The 20,122-nt window shown below is 45.0% G+C and overlaps 18 non-coding genes across 18 annotated transcripts; all 18 read right to left on the reverse strand.

Annotated features, from left to right (window-relative positions):
• Positions 1-9,589: 9,589 nt before the first annotated feature.
• LOC135023707 (U1 spliceosomal RNA) lies at positions 9,590-9,752 on the reverse strand. Its single transcript, XR_010220635.1, has one exon. It is a non-coding gene; the product is annotated as a U1 spliceosomal RNA (small nuclear RNA).
• Positions 9,753-9,904: 152 nt separating this feature from the next.
• LOC135023598 (U1 spliceosomal RNA) lies at positions 9,905-10,068 on the reverse strand. Its single transcript, XR_010220539.1, has one exon. It is a non-coding gene; the product is annotated as a U1 spliceosomal RNA (small nuclear RNA).
• A 972-nt stretch (positions 10,069-11,040) lies between these two features.
• LOC135023486 (U1 spliceosomal RNA) lies at positions 11,041-11,204 on the reverse strand. The gene has a single exon (XR_010220431.1). It is a non-coding gene; the product is annotated as a U1 spliceosomal RNA (small nuclear RNA).
• Positions 11,205-11,875: 671 nt separating this feature from the next.
• On the reverse strand, positions 11,876-12,038 carry LOC135023643 (U1 spliceosomal RNA). Its single transcript, XR_010220583.1, has one exon. It is a non-coding gene; the product is annotated as a U1 spliceosomal RNA (small nuclear RNA).
• Positions 12,039-12,190: 152 nt separating this feature from the next.
• LOC135023531 (U1 spliceosomal RNA) lies at positions 12,191-12,354 on the reverse strand. Its single transcript, XR_010220474.1, has one exon. It is a non-coding gene; the product is annotated as a U1 spliceosomal RNA (small nuclear RNA).
• Positions 12,355-13,028: 674 nt separating this feature from the next.
• On the reverse strand, positions 13,029-13,191 carry LOC135023776 (U1 spliceosomal RNA). The gene has a single exon (XR_010220684.1). It is a non-coding gene; the product is annotated as a U1 spliceosomal RNA (small nuclear RNA).
• A 152-nt stretch (positions 13,192-13,343) lies between these two features.
• LOC135023498 (U1 spliceosomal RNA) lies at positions 13,344-13,507 on the reverse strand. Its single transcript, XR_010220443.1, has one exon. It is a non-coding gene; the product is annotated as a U1 spliceosomal RNA (small nuclear RNA).
• Positions 13,508-14,181: 674 nt separating this feature from the next.
• LOC135023654 (U1 spliceosomal RNA) lies at positions 14,182-14,344 on the reverse strand. Its single transcript, XR_010220594.1, has one exon. It is a non-coding gene; the product is annotated as a U1 spliceosomal RNA (small nuclear RNA).
• A 152-nt stretch (positions 14,345-14,496) lies between these two features.
• LOC135023672 (U1 spliceosomal RNA) lies at positions 14,497-14,661 on the reverse strand. The gene has a single exon (XR_010220611.1). It is a non-coding gene; the product is annotated as a U1 spliceosomal RNA (small nuclear RNA).
• A 671-nt stretch (positions 14,662-15,332) lies between these two features.
• On the reverse strand, positions 15,333-15,495 carry LOC135023722 (U1 spliceosomal RNA). The gene has a single exon (XR_010220649.1). It is a non-coding gene; the product is annotated as a U1 spliceosomal RNA (small nuclear RNA).
• Positions 15,496-15,647: 152 nt separating this feature from the next.
• Positions 15,648-15,811, reverse strand: LOC135023599 (U1 spliceosomal RNA). The gene has a single exon (XR_010220540.1). It is a non-coding gene; the product is annotated as a U1 spliceosomal RNA (small nuclear RNA).
• A 674-nt stretch (positions 15,812-16,485) lies between these two features.
• LOC135023731 (U1 spliceosomal RNA) lies at positions 16,486-16,648 on the reverse strand. The gene has a single exon (XR_010220657.1). It is a non-coding gene; the product is annotated as a U1 spliceosomal RNA (small nuclear RNA).
• A 152-nt stretch (positions 16,649-16,800) lies between these two features.
• On the reverse strand, positions 16,801-16,964 carry LOC135023592 (U1 spliceosomal RNA). Its single transcript, XR_010220533.1, has one exon. It is a non-coding gene; the product is annotated as a U1 spliceosomal RNA (small nuclear RNA).
• A 670-nt stretch (positions 16,965-17,634) lies between these two features.
• Positions 17,635-17,797, reverse strand: LOC135023766 (U1 spliceosomal RNA). The gene has a single exon (XR_010220675.1). It is a non-coding gene; the product is annotated as a U1 spliceosomal RNA (small nuclear RNA).
• A 152-nt stretch (positions 17,798-17,949) lies between these two features.
• Positions 17,950-18,113, reverse strand: LOC135023600 (U1 spliceosomal RNA). Its single transcript, XR_010220541.1, has one exon. It is a non-coding gene; the product is annotated as a U1 spliceosomal RNA (small nuclear RNA).
• A 674-nt stretch (positions 18,114-18,787) lies between these two features.
• Positions 18,788-18,950, reverse strand: LOC135023798 (U1 spliceosomal RNA). The gene has a single exon (XR_010220700.1). It is a non-coding gene; the product is annotated as a U1 spliceosomal RNA (small nuclear RNA).
• Positions 18,951-19,102: 152 nt separating this feature from the next.
• LOC135023488 (U1 spliceosomal RNA) lies at positions 19,103-19,266 on the reverse strand. The gene has a single exon (XR_010220433.1). It is a non-coding gene; the product is annotated as a U1 spliceosomal RNA (small nuclear RNA).
• Positions 19,267-19,937: 671 nt separating this feature from the next.
• Positions 19,938-20,100, reverse strand: LOC135023608 (U1 spliceosomal RNA). Its single transcript, XR_010220549.1, has one exon. It is a non-coding gene; the product is annotated as a U1 spliceosomal RNA (small nuclear RNA).
• Positions 20,101-20,122: the final 22 nt, after the last annotated feature.

Consider the following 20,122-nt stretch of genomic DNA (forward strand, 5'->3'; position numbering starts at 1 on the left):
ATGCTGGGTCCATAGCCCAGAGGTAGGCAGATTGAAACTATCCTCTGCTATATGCATTTTTTTTTGTTAATTAAAGTAATCCAAAACTGGGATTGATATTTTTGCTCTTTTATTTTTACTTAAGGTACAATAACTTTTACCATTTTAATTTGTTTTAATAGTATATTGACAGTATTGTTTTCTTTCAAAAATCCACTTAATTTTCTTTACCCGATTATTAAAATGGTAATTGACAAAAACAAACTACATTGTCACCAGAAGAGCAATACAAAATGTACAAGTGATATATTAAAATCATCTTTCCAGCTTGAATTTCAATGATGCATTGGGGCAACGATTTTGTGAGAAACATCTTCACCCTTAAATAAAGATTTTCTTAATTCCTTACCTGTGTGCTAATTAGATATCACCTTGTTTTCACATTAAACAGACTTCCACATGAGAAAGCAGCAAGGATGCAGTGGCGTTAATGTTTCCTGGTGTCAACCTGTATTATTTCAGTAGATATTGAAATGAGGATGCATCTTGCTGCCTTTCCAATGAAGCAAGTTTAATTTAGTAATAGGTTAAAAACCATCCCTACAAAGGTGTTAATCAGAAACTTGGCTTTGTGGACACTTTTCAGAGAACAAATTTGTTAGCATAAAAATAAAGCCAGAAAATGAAGAGCTGTTTAATCACTCAATTGGATTTTTTGGCCAGCATATTTCTTTTTCTCTGCAACCCACTGCTAAATTGTGCTTCCTAGCTGTTTTTATAAAATCACTGAATCAAATCTAACTCTGATTACATCAGAGAAGGCCAGGTACCCTACACCATAAGAGGGGGTTTGAAATTTTGACTTGTCTACATAAAGATCACCAAAATCTGATAACAAGGTCAATTACGTCCCTGGGTGGGATTGAACCACCAACCTTTTGGTTAATAGCCTTACACAGTAACTGATTGCGCCACAGCAACACTTTGCGAAAGTACATACTGACAAAGGCTAATAAGCATTCATCTAGAACGATTCCTAGAAACATTTTAAAAAGTCAATAATGTGGAGAGTTTTTGTAAGATGTTTCTTCCATCAACCAATGAAGAAACACATTGGTACTTTCCCATGATGAGTGAGTGCTTCAGGATCTCTTGAACTTACATGTGCAGCAGAGTACTGTAATGGAAGCATGCTGGGTCCATAACCCAGAGGTAGGCAGATTGAAACTATCCTCTGCTATATGCATTTTTTTTTGTTAATTAAAGTAATCCAAAACTGGGATTGATATTTTTGCTCTTTTATTTTTACTTAAAGTACAATAACTTTTACCATTTTAATTTGTTTTAATAGTATATTGACAGTATTGTTTTCTTTCAAAAATCCAATTAATTTTCTTTACCCGATTATTAAAATGGTAATTGACAAAAACAAACTATATTGTCACCAGAAGAGCAATACAAAATGTACAAATGATATATTAAAATCAACTTTCCAGCTTGAATTTCAATGATGCATTGGGGCAACGATTTTGTGAGAAACATCTTCACCCTTAAATAAAGATTTTCTTAATTCCTTTCCTGTGTGCTAATTAGATATCACCTTGTTTTCACATTAAACAGACTTCCACATGAGAAAGCAGCAAGGATGCAGTGGCGTTAATGTTTCCTGGTGTCAACCTGTATTATTTCAGTAGATATTGAAATGAGGATGCATCTTGCTGCCTTTCCAATGAAGCAAGTTTAATTAAGTAATAGGTGAAAAACCATCCCTACAAAGATGTTAATCAGATACTTGGCTTTGTGGACACTTTTCAGAGAACAAATTTGTTAGCATAAAAATAAAGCCAGAAAACGAAGAGCTATGTAATCACTCAATTGGATTTTTTTGCCAGCATATTTCTTTTTCTCTGCAACCCACTGCTAAATTGTGCTTCCTAGCTGTTTTTATAAAATCACTGAATCAAATCTAACTCTGATTACATCAGAGAAGGCCAGGTACCCTACACCATAACAGGGGTTTTCGAAATTTTGACTAGTCTACTTAAAGATCACCAAAATCTGATAACAAGGTCAATTACATCCCTGGGTGGGATTGAACCACAAACCTTTTGGTTAATAGCCGTACACACTAACTGATTGCGCCACAGCGACACTTTGCAAAAGTACATACTGACAAAGGCTAATAAGCATTCATCTAGAACGTTTCCTATAAAAGCTTTAAATAGTCAATAATCTGGAGAGTTTTTGTAAGATGTTTCTTCCATCAACCAATGAAGAAACACATTGGTACTTTCCCATGATGAGTGAGTGCTTCAGGATCTCTTGCACTTACATGTGCAGCAGAGTACTGTAATGGAAGCATGCTGGGTCCATAACCCAGAGGTAGGCAGATTGAAACTATCCTCTGCTATATGCATTTTTTTTTGTTAATTAAAGTAATCCAAAACTGGGATTGATATTTTTGCTCTTTTATTTTTACTTAAAGTACAATAACTTTTACCATTTTAATTTGTTTTAATAGTATATTGACAGTATTGTTTTCTTTAAAAAATCCACTTAATTTTCTTTACCCGATTATTAAAATAGTAATTGACAAAAACAAACTACATTGTCACCAGAAGAGCAATACAAAATGTTCAAGTGATATATTAAAATCATCTTTCCAGCTTGGATTTCAATGATGCATTGGGGCAACGATTTTGTGAGAAACATCTTCACCCTTAAATAAAGATTTTCTTAATTCCTTACCTGTGTGCTAATTAGATATCACCTTGTTTTCACCTTAAACAGACTTCCACATGAGAAAACAGCAAAGATGTAGTGGCGTTAATGTTTCATGGTGTCAACCTGTATTATTTCCGTAGATATTGAAATGAGGATGCATCTTGCTGCTTTCCAATGAAGCAAGTTTAATTTAGTAATAGGTGAAAAACCATCCCTACAAAGATGTTAATCAGACACTTGGCTTTGTGGACACTTTTCAGAGAACAAATGTGTTATCATAAAAATAAAGCAAGAAAATGAAGAGCTGTTTAATCACTCAATTGGATTTTTCTGCCAGCATTTTTCTTTTTCTCTGCAACCCACTGCTAAATTGTGCTTCCTAGCTGTTTTTTTATAAAATCACTTAATCAAATCTAACTCTGATTACATCAGAAAAGGCCAGGTACCCTACACCATAAGAGGGGGTTTGCAATTTTGACTTGTCTACTTAAATATCACCAAAATCTGATCACAAGGTCAATTACGTCCCTGGGTGGGATTGAACCACCAACCTTTTGATTAATAGCTAAACACACTAACCGATTGCGCCACAGAGACACTTTGCAAAAAGTACATACTGACAAAGACTAATAAGCATTCATCTAGAACGTTTCCTAGAAAAACTTTAAAAAGTCAATAATCTGGAGAGTTTTTGTAAAATGTTTCTTCCAGCAACCAATGAAGAAACACATTGGTACTTTCGCATGATGAGTGAGTGCTTCAGGATCTCTTGCACTTACATGTTTAGCAGAGTACTGCAATGGAAGCATGCTGGGCCCATAACCCAGAGGTAGGCAGATTGAAACTATCCTTTGCTATATGCATTTTTTTTTTGTTCATTAAAGTAATCCAAAACTGGGATTGATATTTTAGCTTTTATTTTTACTTAAAGTACAATAATTTTTACCATTTTAATTTGTTTTAATAGTATATTGACAGTATTGTTTTCTTTCAAAAATCCACTTAATTTTCTTTACCCTATTATTAAAATGGTAATTGACAAAAACAAACTACATTGTCACCAGAAGAGCAATACAAAATGTACAAGTGATATATTAAAATCATCTTTCCAGCTTGAATTTCAATGATGCATTGGGGCAACAATTTTGTGAGAAACATCTTCACCCTTAAATAAAGATTTTCTTAATTCCTTACCTGTGTGCTAATTAGATATCACCTTGTTTTTACATTAAACAGACTTCCACATGAGAAAGCAGCAAGGATGCAGTGGCGTTAATGTTTCCAGGTGTCAACCTGTATTATTTCAGTAGATATTGAAATGAGGATGCATCTTGCTGCCTTTCCAATGAAGCAAGTTTAATTTAGTAATAGGTGAAAAACCATCCCTACAAAGATGTTAATCAGATATTTGGCTTTGTGGACACTTTTCAGAGAACAAATTTGTTAGCATAAAAGTAAAGCCAGAAAATGAAGAGCTGTTTAATCACTCAATTGGATTTTTTTGCCAGCATATTTCTTTTTCTCTGCAAACCACTGCTAAATTGTGCTTCCTAGCTGTTTTTATAAAACCACTGAATCAAATCTAACTCTGATTACATCAGAGAAGGCCAGGTACCCTACACCATAACAGGGGTTTTTGAAATTTTGACTTGTCTACTTAAAGATCACCAAAATCTGATAACAAGGTCAATTACGTCCCTGGGTGGGATTGAACCACCAACCTTTTGGTTAATAGCCGTACACACTAACTGATTGCGCCACAGCGACACTTTGCAAAAGTACATACTGACAAAGGCTGATAAGCATTCATCTAGAACGTTTCCTAGAAAAACTTTAAATAGTCAATAATCTGGAGAGTTTTTGTAAGATGTTTCTTCCATCAACCAATGAAGAAACACATTGGTACTTTCCCATGATGAGTGAGTGCTTCAGGATCTCTTGCAATTACATGTGCAGCAGAGTACTGTAATGGAAGCATGCTGGGTCCATAGCCCAGAGGTAGGCAGATTGAAACTATCCTCTGCTATATGCATTTTTTTTTGTTAATTAAAGTAATCCAAAACTGGGATTGATATTTTTGCTCTTTTATTTTTACTTAAAGTACAATAACTTTTACCATTTTAATTTGTTTTAATAGTATATTGACAGTATTGTTTTCTTTCAAAAATCCACTTAATTTTCTTTACCCGATTATTAAAATGGTAATTGACAAAAATAAACTGATGAGGATACTACAGCAGTCTTTGTTTCGTCTGTACCCGCTGAAAGAGCAGCAAAAGGTGGAGATCTTGATGGGACAGTTGAAAGGGCTTGCACTTAGAGAGGTTACTTCTTGGCCTACTGAAGAGAAGAAGACTGTGGACCAGATCCTCAACAGGCTTGCTACCACATTTGACACAAGGACAGTGTCAGAACTTAAAATGCACTTCTTTGCTCGAAAGCAACAACCAGGAGAGTCACTACGGGGCTATGCCCTCAGCTTGCAGGAAGCACTCAGAGATGTTCAACAAGCAGACCCTGAGGAAGTGCATGACAAAGAGAAAATGTTATTGGACCAGTTCACTGAAGGTGCAAGGGGCGAATTTGTAAAAACTCAGCTGCGACTATTGAGATTGCAGAAGCCTGGAAGCACATTCCTGGATTTTAAAGAGGCTGCGATTAAAGTTCTAGGCTCCAGTCTTACTTCAGGGGCTGTTCCACAAGAGTCTATTCCAGAGATGCCACGGTATCAAGAGAATTCTGATGCCCAGGAGTCAAGTTTTAAAGGAGCTACTTACCCACCTACAGTAAAAGGAGTGACAGTGCCATGTTCAAAGACATGCATATTTGACTCTTCTAGTGAGTTACGAGGTCAGCTGGCTGAACTGACACGTGGTGTGACAGAGATGCGCAGAGACCTGCAGATTCTGAAGAGACAGCAGGCACTGCTCCATGAAGAAATGGAATGGTGCCAGGAGAGGAGACCACTGAACAGTTCCCAATGGGACCTACATAGAAACAGGGAGACACTTTTTTCCAACCACTTTGCCTCCCAAAGGCGACCCATTTTTCATAGCTGTGAAGGAAGCGGACAAATTAAGAGAGAATTTGAGCAGCCAGATCATTTAAACTCCAAATTCATGTGGTTAACCCGTTATGTTAGCCAATGCCCGGTGGTTCAAGTTTGCATCAATGGAGTCTCAATGCCCGCTCTCTTAGACACTGGATCACAAGTGACCACAATACAAGCAACACAGTTTGAGCAGCATTGGACTGAGGAACAGATGTTTCCGTCAACTTCCACATTGATAAACCCGATTGCAAGCAATGGGCACTGCATCCCTTGCAAAGGATACTGGTAAGCTGAAATTCAAATCGGACGAACAGTGCTACCACAGCAAGGCTTCATCATCACCACTGCCCAAGATGATGGATTGCCTCCAGTGATAGTGGGCATGAATGTGTTGCGGAACTGCTGTGAGGAGCTCGTAGCAGCACTCCAAGGAGAGTTTCAAACTGACAAGCTCCAGGAGAAACAAGGCCTTCAACCTGGGATAGCCAAACAAAAGGGAAGAATGATAACAGAATTATCTGTAAGAGAGGAACATGAAAAAAATAAGGCTAGCCAAATAATGATAGAAATGCCCATCTCCAGTGTCCAGATTATCCGAAAGAATGCTTCAATGTTAGGCATGAATAATATAGCATCCAGTTCTAGAAACTGTGAGCAACCTATTCAAGGAACCAGTTTTGACCACCTGCAAGATAAAAGTCAGATGATAAGACACCTCAAAGCCTTACTGAAGACTGGGAAATACCTGACCAAGCGACAAAGGCAAGAATCCTCGCCAGAACTCCTGAAGTTGTTGAGACAGCGAGAAAGGCTGTTTGAAGAGAAAGGACAGTTGGTTCGATGTAGTGTGGATCCTAATACTCATTATAGGATCAGTCAACTTGTAATTCCAAGACAAAGTGCTTGTTATGTACTTGAAGAATATCACGACAAGTCAGGTCACCCTGGGTGCAAAAGGATGGAAACAAGCATCTGGAAAAAGTTCTTTTGGGTTGAAATGAGGGAAGACATCAAGAGATGGTGCCGAAACTGTCCAACCTGTTCTGTAAGAAGAACCTTGCTGCCTCTTTCTCTCCAGAATCCATTGTCCCAAACCAGCTGTGATACTGAATCCCAAGATGGAATGGAAGAGGCTCATAAAATGTATTTACAGCAGACTAAGGTGGTTTGTCACCGACAAGGAGGCAAGAAGACTAGGGCTTGCAAAACAGAAAACCACCATAGTCAGCTGCAGTTTTGTACAGCATGTCCCAAAGACAGTTTAGAAAGAGTTCAATACTCATCCATGGCAGGGGGGTTGAGGTTTCCTAGACAAACTTTTCAAGACCATATACTGTCCAGATTTCAACCGATTGCTCCAGGAGCATGTGTTAATGTACTATAGCACAAAAGGAATTATACCTATCAGATACTGATGTTAAAAATGTTGATAAATGTTAATGTTTCAGACATAAACTGTGTTCACTAATGAATGTGACTGGATATAGTGAGAAGTTTATATAGGGATAAAACCAAAATGCGTGAGGACACGCATGTTTTTTGGGGGGGGGGCACGTGTGATATCCCATAACAACAAGGACATTTTTGACAACAGTGTAGTTGCCTGTGCCATTTTAAATAAAGTTTATTTAAAAGAAAATTGAACAGCAGTTTGAGAAGTCAGTTGGAGCCATGGTGAGGAAAGAGCTGGCGACGCCATTACGCAGAGATGAGCAGCTGAGAGAGGGGAGACAAATAAGCTGAAAATTGCATGAGAGAGTAAGCAGTAGTGCAAAATACAGCAGTGGAAGTGCAGCAATTAACAAGTAAGAACGCCATGACACTCTCAGCCAAGAGAGTGCACAGCAAGTGTCAGAGACAGGAGAGTATAAAGCCTTTATACCAATGCTGACTGGCCTACATCTGAGGGGAAACTGCCTCAGAAACATCTATTGACTGGGTGAGATAAATCCATATTTATATTGAAACCTACTCCACTGCAAAGGACATTATCCTATATTTACTATACCTATGCAGCGATTTACATGGGAAGCAGCTCCAGTTTGTTTTAAACAATCATCTTTACTACACAGAGCTACAATATTTTGTTCACAGCTAAAGGAGACAATAGCTGCATATAACTATGTAACAACATAACCGGGCCCCAACGTGCACATAGAGACTCCCTGCTGTGACACCAATGTTATCTGGGACTTAAATATTGTCTGCATAAGTTGATTTCTATTACTAAGCAACATAGTATTAATCTCAGATTTAGTTATATTACCATTTGTGTAATGACTTAAAGTGTATATGGTGTCTGTGTTTAAGTTGCTTGAATCAAATCTTTCCCTTCCCTACTGTAATCAGTTCCTTTTCTGAGTTATGTGGTAAACCATTTATTCTTTCATACAAAGCCCTGCCTGCCTTTCTTTGTGTCTGGGGAAACCTTGCCTCTCTGCCAGGAATAGAGAAGAGCTGCTGCTGAAGGAGGAATAGTCCATCAAGGTATCCCTGACCTGTTCCACATAGTTTACACACTTGTTATACCGGGGTGTTACATTGTGTGTGACTGACCTTAGGAAGAAACCGGAGCCTCCGCTGCAGTGACCCAGCAACCAGGGCACGGGAGTATACAGCGCCGCTGGGAGTGATGAAGCTGCAGTAAAGATGTCTATTAGACCTAGCCTGCTGCAGCCCTTGTAGATTCTCATAAAAAAAGTTCTTCTTTTCTTGTCAAAATTAATAGCTAAGAATAGGCTGCTTGAGGCAGGCCCCTGTTAAGTGGCCTGCTACTGAAGGCAACAACTACAAACTGAGCTCCCTGTTCATGGAAGCGGGGTTATAGAGGAGAATGCGCTGAGCATCTTGGGAACAGTCAAAAGCTTTGAGCCGGTTGGTGCCTCAGATCAAGATCCTACTCTACACCCCAATGTGAATCCTTGTGGAGTCCAGTGTACCCCACAGAAGAAATTAATGTGTCACACCCATTGGCAGCAACCTTAGAATAGCTGCTGATGGGCACAATTGAGAAAGGAAGGGGGGGGGACATTTGAATCCAGCACATAGATGCAATTCAAATATGTAATTTGAACCTTCCTATTTTAAAATATAATGGATGAACCTCACCCTGTGAGAACAATCTTCATGATCAAGAGATCTCATATGCAAAATAAGTATGAGTTGGGATAGGGCTGGGGAGGGTGGCTGCTCGGGCAGCCCCTCCCCCGTCAAGTTAAGGAGATTCAACTGAGGAAGCACAAGGGAACTCTCGTCTGGGGACAACAACTGCAGGGAGACCACATCTTTTCAGATGAACATGGGAGGGCGGAAGGCTGCCTAATACTGAAGCACCATCAAATATCAAACCATATGCAATAACTAGTAAAAGCATTTCTGGGGGAAGGTCTGCAGGAGACGAATTTGCATACGGTGATGTCATCCAAGCAGTGGGCCAAAGTTGGCTGGAACCCTCATCTGCATATGAAAAGAGAAAAGGGTTATGCAGGGCATGGCGGCCTTTTGCGGCGCTTGGATGACCCCTAGTTCGCATTAAACACCTCCACCCTCCTTCGGTGTGGGGCTCATGTTGGCTATGCCCCAGCCCCTGAAGCATTGAAGCTGATTTTTTGCAGCAGCTGGGCACTGTAACAGCTCCAGAGCTGCTCTGTAAGGCAAGTAAAAGGGTGTGGGCCCTGCAGCACTACCTGTAGTTCGCATTGTGCGTTGGAAGGCACAAAGTAAGCAGACGGGAGAAGTCAGGATAGTGCGCAAGGGCATAGAAGGGAGCGGCTCAAGAAAAGAGAAGTGGAAACAGACAGCAAACTAGGCTGGAGAGAGACCTGAGACAAAGAGATCTGAATTATACGAGAGCCGACCAGGGGAAACACAAATTATGCAGTCAAGTTTCCCACATTTGGGGAAATCGCAGGGGCAGCACACCCAGAGTGCAATGGGTGAGCCTTGCCCTGGGAGAAGCACCTTCAAGATCATAGTATCTCACCTGGCAGGTAAGTAGGAGTTGGGCTAGAGCTGGGGAGGGTCGCTGCTCGGGCACCCCCCTGTCAAGTGAAGGAGATCCAACTGAGGCAGCACAATGGAACTCTCGAAAGAAGAACAAGGCTAGAGGAAGATCTGAGACAAAAAAATCTGACTTTTACCAGAGCTGACCAGCGGAAAACACAAACACAGTCCCCCACTACCACAAATAATGCAGGCGAGTTTCCCACATTTGGGGAAATCACAGGGGTCAGCATACCCAGAATGCAATGAATGAACCTCACCCTGGGTGAACAATCTTCATGACCATGGTGTCTCCTATGCAAAATAAGTATGATTTGGGATAGGGCTGGGGAGGGCCGCTGCTCAGGCACATCTCTGTCAAGTAAAGGAAATTCAACTGAGGCAGCACAAGGGAACTCTCATCTGGGGACAACAACTGCAGGGAAAACACATATTTTCAGATGAACATGGGAGGGCAGAAGGCTGCCTAATACTGAAGCACCCCCAAACAACAAACCAAATGCAACAACTAGTGCAAGCATTCCTGGGGGAAGGCCTGCAGCAGATGGATTTGCATATGGTGATGTTATCCAAGCAGTGGGTCAAAGTTGGCTTCAACCCTCATCTGCATATGAAAAGAGAAAAGGGGCGTGCAGGGCATGGCGGCCTTTTGCGCTACTTGGATGACCCCTAGATCGCATTAAACTCCCCCACCCTCCTTTGGTGTGGGGCTCATGTTGGCCATGCCCCATCCCATGAAGCATTCAAGCTGATTTCTTGCAGCAGCTGGGCACTGTAACAGCTCCAGAGCTGCTCTGTAAGGCAAGTAAAAGGGTGTGGGCCCTGCAGCACTACCTGTAGTTTGCATTGTGCATTGGAAGGCACAAAGTAAGCAGACGGGAGGAGAAGTCAGGATAGTGCACAAGGGTATAGAAGGGAGGGGCTCAAGAAAAAAGAAGTGGAAACAGACAGCAAACTAGGCTGGAGAGAGACCTGAGACAAAGAGATCTGAATTATACTAGAGCCGACCAGGGGAAACACAAATTATGCAGTCAAGCTTCCCACATTTGGGGAAATCAGAGTGCAATGGGTGAGCCTTGCCCTGGGAGAAGCACCTTCCTGATTATAGTATCTCACCTGGCAGGTAAGTAGGAGTTGGGCTAGAGCTTGGGAGGGTCGCTGCTCGGGCACCCCCCTGTCAAGTGAAGGAGATCCAACTGAGGCAGCACAAGGAAACTCTCGAAAGAAGAACAAGGCTAGAGGAAGATCTGAGACAAAGAAATCTGACTTTTACCAGAGCTGACCAGAGGAAAGCACAAACACAGTCCCCCACTACCACAAATAATGCAGTCGAGTTTCCCAAATTTGGGGAAATCACAGGGGTCAGCATACCCAGAATGCAATGAATGAACCTCACCCTGGGAGAACAATCTTCATGACCATGGTATCTCCTATGCAAAATAAGTATGAATTGGGATAGGGCTGGGGAGGGCCGCTGCTCAGGCACATCTCTGTCAAGTAAAGGAGATTCAACTGAGGCAGCACAAGGGAACTCTCATCTGGGGACAACAACTGCAGGGAGAACACATATTTTCAGATGAACATGGGAGGACAGAAGGCTGCCTAATACTGAAGCACCCCCAAACAACAAACCAAATGCAACAACTAGTAAAAGCATTCCAGGGTGAAGGTCTGCAGAAGACGGATTTGCATACGGTGATGTCATCCAAGCAGTGGGCCAAAGTTGGCTGGAACCCTCATCTGCATATGAAAAGAGAAAAGGGTTATGCAGGGCATGGCGGCCTTTTGCGGCGCTTGGATGACCCCTAGTTCGCATTAAACACCTCCACCCTCCTTCGGTGTGGGGCTCATGTTGGCTATGCCCCAGCCCCTGAAGCATTCAAGCTGATTTCTTGCAGCAGCTGGGCACTGTAACAGCTCCAGAGCTGCTCTGTAAGGCAAGTAAAAGGGTGTGGGCCCTGCAGCACTACCTGTAGTTCGCATTGTGCGTTGGAAGGCACAAAGTAAGCAGACGGGAGAAGTCAGGATAGTGCGCAAGGGCATAGAAGGGAGCGGCTCAAGAAAAGAGAAGTGGAAACAGACAGCAAACTAGGCTGGAGAGAGACCTGAGACAAAGAGATCTGAATTATACGAGAGCCGACCAGGGGAAACACAAATTATGCAGTCAAGTTTCCCACATTTGGGGAAATCGCAGGGGCAGCACACCCAGAGTGCAATGGGTGAGCCTTGCCCTGGGAGAAGCACCTTCATGATCATAGTATCTCACCTGGCAGGTAAGTAGGAGTTGGGCTAGAGCTGGGGAGGGTCGCTGCTCGGGCACCCCCCTGTCAAGTGAAGGAGATCCAACTGAGGCAGCACAAAGGAACTCTCGAAAGAAGAACAAGGCTAGAGGAAGATCTGAGACAAAGAAATCTGACTTTTACCAGAGCTGACCAGAGGAAAGCACAAACACAGTCCCCCACTACCAGAAATAATGCAGTCGAGTTTCCCACATTTGGGGAAATCACAGGGGTCAGCATACCCAGAGTGCAATGAATGAACCGCACCCTGGGAGAACAATCTTCATAACAATGGTATCTCCTATGCAAAATAAGTATGATTTGGGATATGGCTGGGGAGGGCCGCTGCTCAGGCACATCTCTGTCAAGTAAATGAGATTCAACTGAGGCAGCACAAGGGAACTCTCATCTGGGGACAACAACTGCAGGGAGAACACATATTTTCAGATGAACATGGGAGGGCAGAAGGCTGCCTAATACTGAAGCACCCCCAAACAACAAACCAAATGCAACAACTAGTGCAAGCATTCCTGGGGGAAGGCCTGCAGCAGATAAATTTGCATATGGTGATGTCATCCAAGCAGTGGGTCAAAGTTGGCTTCAACCCTCGTCTGCATATGAAAAGAGAAAAGGGGCGTGCAGGGCATGGTGGCCTTTTGCGGCACTTGGCTGACCCCTAGTTTGCATTAAACACCTCCACCCTCCTTCGGTGTGGGGCTCATGTTGGCTATGCCCCAGCCCCTGAAGCATTCAAGCTGATTTCTTGCAGCAGCTGGGCACTGTAACAGCTCCAGAGCTGCTCTGTAAGGCAAGTAAAAGGGTGTGGGCCCTGCAGCACTACCTGTAGTTCGCATTGTGCGTTGGAAGGCACAAAGTAAGCAGAAAGGAGGAGAAGTCAGGATAGTGCGCAAGGGCATAGAAGGGAGCGGCTCAAGAAAAGAGAAGTGGAAACAGACAGCAAACTAGGCTGGAGAGAGACCTGAGACAAAGAGATCTGAATTATACGATAGCCGACCAGGGGAAACACAAATTATGCAGTCAAGTTTCCCACATTTCGGGAAATCGCAGGAGCAGCACACCCAGAGTGCAATGGGTGAGCCTTGCCCTGGGAGAAGCACCTTCATGATCATAGTATCTCACCTAGCAGGTAAGTAGGAGTTGGGCAAGAGTTGGGGAGGGTCGCTGCTCGGGTACCCCCCTGTCAAGTGAAGGAGATCCAACTGAGGCAGCACAAGGGAACTCTCGAAAGAAGAACAAGGCTAGAGGAAAATCTGAGACAAAGAAATCTGACTTTTACCAGAGCTGACCAGAGGAAAGCACAAACACAGTCCCCCACTACCACAAATAATGCAGTCGAGTTTCCCACATTTGGGGAAATCACAGGGGTCAGCATACCCAAAATGCAATGAATGAACCTCACCCTGGGAGAACAATCTTCATGACCATGGTATCTCCTATGCAAAATAAGTATGATTTGGGATAGGGCTGGGGAGGGCCGCTGCTCATGCACATCTCTGTCAAGTAAAGGAGATTCAACTGAGGCAGCACAAGGAAACTCTCATCTGGGGACAACAACTGCAGGGAGAACACATATTTTCAGATGAACATGGGAGGGCAGAAGGCTGCCTAATACTGAAGCACCCCCAAACAACAAACCAAATGCAACAACTAGTACAAGCATTCCTGGGGGAAGTTCTGCAGAAGACGGAATTGCATACGGTGATGTCATCCAAGCAGTGGGCCAAAGTTGGCTGGAACCCTCATCTGCATATGAAAAGAGAAAAGGGGTATGCAGGGCATGGCGGCCTTTTGCGGCGCTTGGATGACCCTTAGTTCGCATTAAACACCCCCACCCTCCTTCGGTGTGGGGCTCATGTTGGCCATGCCCCATCCCCTGAAGCATTCAAGCTGATTTCTTGCAGCAGCTTGGCACTGTAACAGCTCCAGAGCTGTTCTGTAAGGCAAGTAAAAGGGTGTGGGCCCTGCAGCACTACCTGTAGTTTGCATTGTGCATTGGAAGGCACAAAGTAAGCAGACAGGAGGAGAAGTCAGGATAGTGCACAAGGGTATAAAAGGGAGCGGCTCAAGAAAAGAGAAGTTGAAACAGACAGCAAACTAGGCTGGAGAGAGACCTGAGACAAAGAGATCTGAATTATACGAGACCTGACCAGGGGAAACACAAATTATGCAGTCAAGTTTCCCACATTTGGGGAAATCGCAGGGGCAGCACACCCAGAGTGCAATGGGTGAGCCTTGCCCTGGGAGAAGCACCTTCATGATCATAGTATCTCACCTGGCAGGTAAGTAGGAGTTGGGCTAGAGCTGGGGAGGGTCGCTGCTCGGGCACCCCCCTGTCAAGTGAAGGAGATCCAACTGAGGCAGCACAAGGAAACTCTCAAAAGAAGAACAAGGCTAGAGGAAGATCTGAAACAAAGAAATCTGACTTTTACCAGAGCTGACCAGAGGAAAACACAAACACAGTCCCCCACTACCAACAAATAAAGCAGTCGCGTTTCCCACATTTGGGGAAATCACAGGGGTCAGCATACCCAGAATGCAATGAATGAACCTCACCCTGGGAGAGTAATCTTCATGACCATGGTATCTCCTATGCAAAATAAGTATGATTTGGGATAGGGCTGGGGAGGGCCGCTGCTCATGCACATCTCTGTCAAGTAAAGGAGATTCAACTGAGGCAGCACAAGGGAACTCTCATCTGGGGACAACAACTGCAGGGAGAACACATATTTTCAGATGAACATGGGAGGGCAGAAGGCTGCCTAATACTGAAGCACCCCCAAACAACAAACCAAATGCAACAACTAGTGCAAGCATTCCTGGGGGAAGTTCTGCAGAAGACGGATTTGCATACGGTGATGTCATCCAAGCAGTGGGTCAAAGTTGGCTTCAACCCTCATCTGCATATGAAAATAGAAAAGGGGCGTGCAGGGCATGGCGGCCTTTTGCGGTGCTTGGATGACCCCTAGTTCGCATTAAACACCCCCACCCTCCTTTGGTGTGGGGCTCATGTTGGCCATGCCCCATCCCCTGAAGCATTCAAGCTGATTTATTGCAGCAGCTGGGCACTGTAACAGCTCCAGAGCTGCTCTGAACGGCAAGTAAAAGGGTGTGGGCCCTGCAGCACTACCTGTAGTTTGCATTGTGCATTGGAAGGCACAAAGTAAGCAGACGGGAGAAGTCAGGATAGTGCGCAAGGGCATAGAAGGGAGCGGCTCAAGAAAAGAGAAGTTGAAACAGACAGCAAACTAGGCTGGAGAGAGACCTGAGACAAAGAGATCTGAATTATACGAGAGCCGACCAGGGGAAACACAAATTATGCAGTCAAGTTTCCCACATTTGGGGAAATCGCAGGAGCAGCACACCCAGAGTGCAATGGGTGAGCCTTGCCCTGGGAGAAGCACCTTCAAGATCATAGTATCTCACCTGGCAGGTAAGTAGGAGTTGGGCTAGAGCTGGGGAGGGTCGCTGCTCGGGCACCCCCCTGTCAAGTGGAGGAGATCCAACTGAGGCAGCACAATGGAACTCTCGAAAGAAGAACAAGGCTAGAGGAAGATCTGAGACAAAGAAATCTGACTTTTACCAGAGCTGACCAGCGGAAAACACAAACACAGTCCCCCACTACCACAAATAATGCAGGCGAGTTTCCCACATTTGGGGAAATCACAGGGGTCAGCATACCCAGAATGCAATGAATGAACCTCACCCTGGGTGAACAATCTTCATGACCATGGTGTCTCCTATGCAAAATAAGTATGATTTGGGATAGGGCTGGGGAGGGCCGCTGCTCAGGCACATCTCTGTCAAGTAAAGGAAATTCAACTGAGGCAGCACAAGGGAACTCTCATCTGGGGACAACAACTGCAGGGAGAACACATATTTTCAGATGAACATGGGAGGGCAGAAGGCTGCCTAATACTGAAGCACCCCCAAACAACAAACCAAATGCAACAACTATTGCAAGCATTCCTGGGGGAAGGCCTGCAGCAGATGGATTTGCATATGGTGATGTTATCCAAGCAGTGGGTCAAAGTTGGCTTCAACCCTCATCTGCATATGAAAAGAGAAAAGGGGCGTGCAGGGCATGGCGGCCTTTTGCGCTGCTTGGATGACCCCTAGATCGCATTAAACACCCCCACCCTCCTTTGGTGTGGGGCTAATGTTGGCCATGCCCCATCCCATGAAGCATTCAAGCTGATTTCTTGCAGCAGCTGGGCACTGTAACAGCTCCAGAGCTGCTCTGTAAGGCAAGTAAAAGGGTGTGGGCCCTGCAGCACTACCTGTAGTTTGCATTGTGCATTGGAAGGCACAAAGTAAGCAGACGGGAGGAGAAGTCAGGATAGTGCACAAGGGTATAGAAGGGAGGGGCTCAAGAAAAAAGAAGTGGAAACAGACAGCAAACTAGGCTGGAGAGAGACCTGAGACAAAGAGATCTGAATTATACGAGAGCCGACCAGAGGAAACACAAATTATGCAGTCAAGTGTCCCACATTTGGGGAAATCGTAGGAGCAGCACACCCAGAGTGCAATGGGTGAGCCTTGCCCTGGGAGAAGCACCTTCCTGATTATAGTATCTCACCTGGCAGGTAAGTAGGAGTTGGGCTAGAGCTTGGGAGGGTCGCTGCTCGGGCACCCCCCTGTCAAGTGAAGGAGATCCAACTGAGGCAGCACAAGGAAACTCTCGAAAGAAGAACAAGGCTAGAGGAAGATCTGAGACAAAGAAATCTGACTTTTACCAGAGCTGACCAGAGGTAAGCACAAACACAGTCCACCACTACCACAAATAATGCAGTCGAGTTTCCCAAATTTGGGGAAATCACAGGGGTCAGCATACCCAGAATGCAATGAATGAACCTCACCATGGGAGAACAATCTTCATGACCATGGTATCTCCTATGCAAAATAAGTATGATTTGGGATAGGGCTGGGGAGGGCCGCTGCTCAGGCACATATCTGTCAAGTAAAGGAGATTCAACTGAGGCAGCACAAGGGAACTCTCATCTGGGGACAACAACTGCAGGGAGAACACATATTTTCAGATGAACATGGGAGGACAGAAGGCTGCCTAATACTGAAGCACCCCCAAACAACAAACCAAATGCAACAACTAGTAAAAGCATTCCTGGGTGAAGGTCTGCAGAAGACGGATTTGCATACGGTGATGTCATCCAAGCAGTGGGCCAAAGTTGGCTGGAACCCTCATCTGCATATGAAAAGAGAAAAGGGTTATGCGGGCATGGCGGCCTTTTGCGGCGCTTGGATGACCCCTAGTTCGCATTAAACACCTCCACCCTCCTTCGGTGTGGGGCTCATGTTGGCTATGCCCCAGCCCCTGAAGCATTCAAGCTGATTTCTTGCAGCAGCTGGGCACTGTAACAGCTCCAGAGCTGCTCTGTAAGGCAAGTAAAAGGGTGTGGGCCCTGCAGCACTACCTGTAGTTCGCATTGTGCGTTGGAAGGCACAAAGTAAGCAGACGGGAGAAGTCAGGATAGTGCGCAAGGGCATAGAAGGGAGCGGCTCAAGAAAAGAGAAGTGGAAACAGACAGCAAACTAGGCTGGAGAGAGACCTGAGACAAAGAGATCTGAATTATACGAGAGCCGACCAGGGGAAACACAAATTATGCAGTCAAGTTTCCCACATTTGGGGAAATCGCAGGGGCAGCACACCCAGAGTGCAATGGGTGAGCCTTGCCCTGGGAGAAGCACCTTCAAGATCATAGTATCTCACCTGGCAGGAAAGTAGGAGTTGGGCTAGAGCTGGGGAGGGTCGCTGCTCGGGCACCCCATTGTCAAGTGAAGGAGATCCAACTGAGGCAGCACAATGGAACTCTCGAAAGAAGAACAAGGCTAGAGGAAGATCTGAGACAAAGAAATCTGACTTTTACCAGAGCTGACCAGCGGAAAACACAAACACAGTCCCCCACTACCACAAATAATGCAGGCGAGTTTCCCACATTTGGGGAAATCACAGGGGTCAGCATACCCAGAATGCAATGAATGAACCTCACCCTGGGTGAACAATCTTCATGACCATGGTGTCTCCTATGCAAAATAAGTATGATTTGGGATAGGGCTGGGGAGGGCCGCTGCTCAGGCACATCTCTGTCAAGTAAAGAAAATTCAACTGAGGCAGCACAAGGGAACTCTCATCTGGGGACAACAACTGCAGGGAGAACACATATTTTCAGATGAACATGGGAGGGCAGAAGGCTGCCTAATACTGAAGCACCCCCAAACAACAAACCAAATGCAACAACTAGTGCAAGCATTCCTGGGGGAAGGCCTGCAGCAGATGGATTTGCATATGGTGATGTTATCCAAGCAGTGGGTCAAAGTTGGCTTCAACCCTCATCTGCATATGAAAAGAGAAAAGGGGCGTGCAGGGCATGGCGGCCTTTTGCGCTGCTTGGATGACCCCTAGATCGCATTAAACACCCCCACCCTCCTTTGGTGTGGGGCTCATGTTGGCCATGCCCCATCCCATGAAGCATTCAAGCTGATTTCTTGCAGCAGCTGGGCACTGTAACAGCTCCAGAGCTGCTCTGTAAGGCAAGTAAAAGGGTGTAGGCCCTGCAGCACTACCTGTAGTTTGCATTGTGCATTGGAAGGCACAAAGTAAGCAGACGGGAGGAGAAGTCAGGATAGTGCACAAGGGTATAGAAGGGAGGGGCTCAAGAAAAAAGAAGTGGAAACAGACAGCAAACTAGGCTGGAGAGAGACCTGAGACAAAGAGATCTGAATTATACGAGAGCCGACCAGAGGAAACACAAATTATGAAGTCAAGTGTCCCACATTTGGGGAAATCGTAGGAGCAGCACACCCAGAGTGCAATGGGTGAGCCTTGCCCTGGGAGAAGCACCTTTCTGATTATAGTATCTCACCTGGCAGGTAAGTAGGAGTTGGGCTAGAGCTTGGGAGGGTCGCTGCTCGGGCACCCCCCTGTCAAGTGAAGGAGATCCAACTGAGGCAGCACAAGGAAACTCTCGAAAGAAGAACAAGGCTAGAGGAAGATCTGAGACAAAGAAATCTGACTTTTACCAGAGCTGACCAGAGGAAAGCACAAACACAGTCCCCCACTACCACAAATAATGCAGTCGAGTTTCCCAAATTTGGGGAAATCACAGGGGTCAGCATACCCAGAATGCAATGAATGAACCTCACCCTGGGAGAACAATCTTCATGACCATGGTATCTCCTATGCAAAATAAGTATGATTTGGGATAGGGCTGGGGAGGGCCGCTGCTCAGGCACATCTCTGTCAAGTAAAGGAGATTCTACTGAGGCAGCACAAGGGAACTCTCATCTGGGGACAACAACTGCAGGGAGAACACATATTTTCAGATGAACATGGGAGGACAGAAGGCTGCCTAATACTGAAGCACCCCCAAACAACAAACCAAATGCAACAACTAGTAAAAGCATTCCTGGGTGAAGGTCTGCAGAAGACGGATTTGCATACGGTGATGTCATCCAAGCAGTGGGCCAAAGTTGGCTGGAACCCTCATCTGCATATGAAAAGAGAAAAGGGTTATGCAGGGCATGGCGGCCTTTTGCGGCGCTTGGATGACCCCTAGTTCGCATTAAACACCTCCACCCTCCTTCGGTGTGGGGCTCATGTTGGCTATGCCCCAGCCCCTGAAGCATTCAAGCTGATTTCTTGCAGCAGCTGGGCAATGTAACAGCTCCAGAGCTGCTCTGTAAGGCAAGTAAAAGGGTGTGGGCCCTGCAGCACTACCTGTAGTTCGCATTGTGCGTTGGAAGGCACAAAGTAAGCAGACGGGAGAAGTCAGGATAGTGCGCAAGGGCATAGAAGGGAGCGGCTCAAGAAAAGAGAAGTGGAAACAGACAGCAAACTAGGCTGGAGAGAGACCTGAGACAAAGAGATCTGAATTATACGAGAGCCAACCAGGGGAAACACAAATTATGCAGTCAAGTTTCCCACATTTGGGGAAATCGCAGGGACAGCACACCCAGAGTGCAATGGGTGAGCCTTGCCCTGTGAGAAGCACCTTCATGATCATAGTATCTCACCTGGCAGGTAAGTAGGAGTTGGGCTAGAGCTGGGGAG

Source organism: Pseudophryne corroboree, unplaced genomic scaffold, assembly GCF_028390025.1.
Source record: "Pseudophryne corroboree isolate aPseCor3 unplaced genomic scaffold, aPseCor3.hap2 scaffold_400, whole genome shotgun sequence".
In the NCBI taxonomy this organism is placed as follows: Eukaryota; Metazoa; Chordata; class Amphibia; order Anura; family Myobatrachidae; genus Pseudophryne; species Pseudophryne corroboree.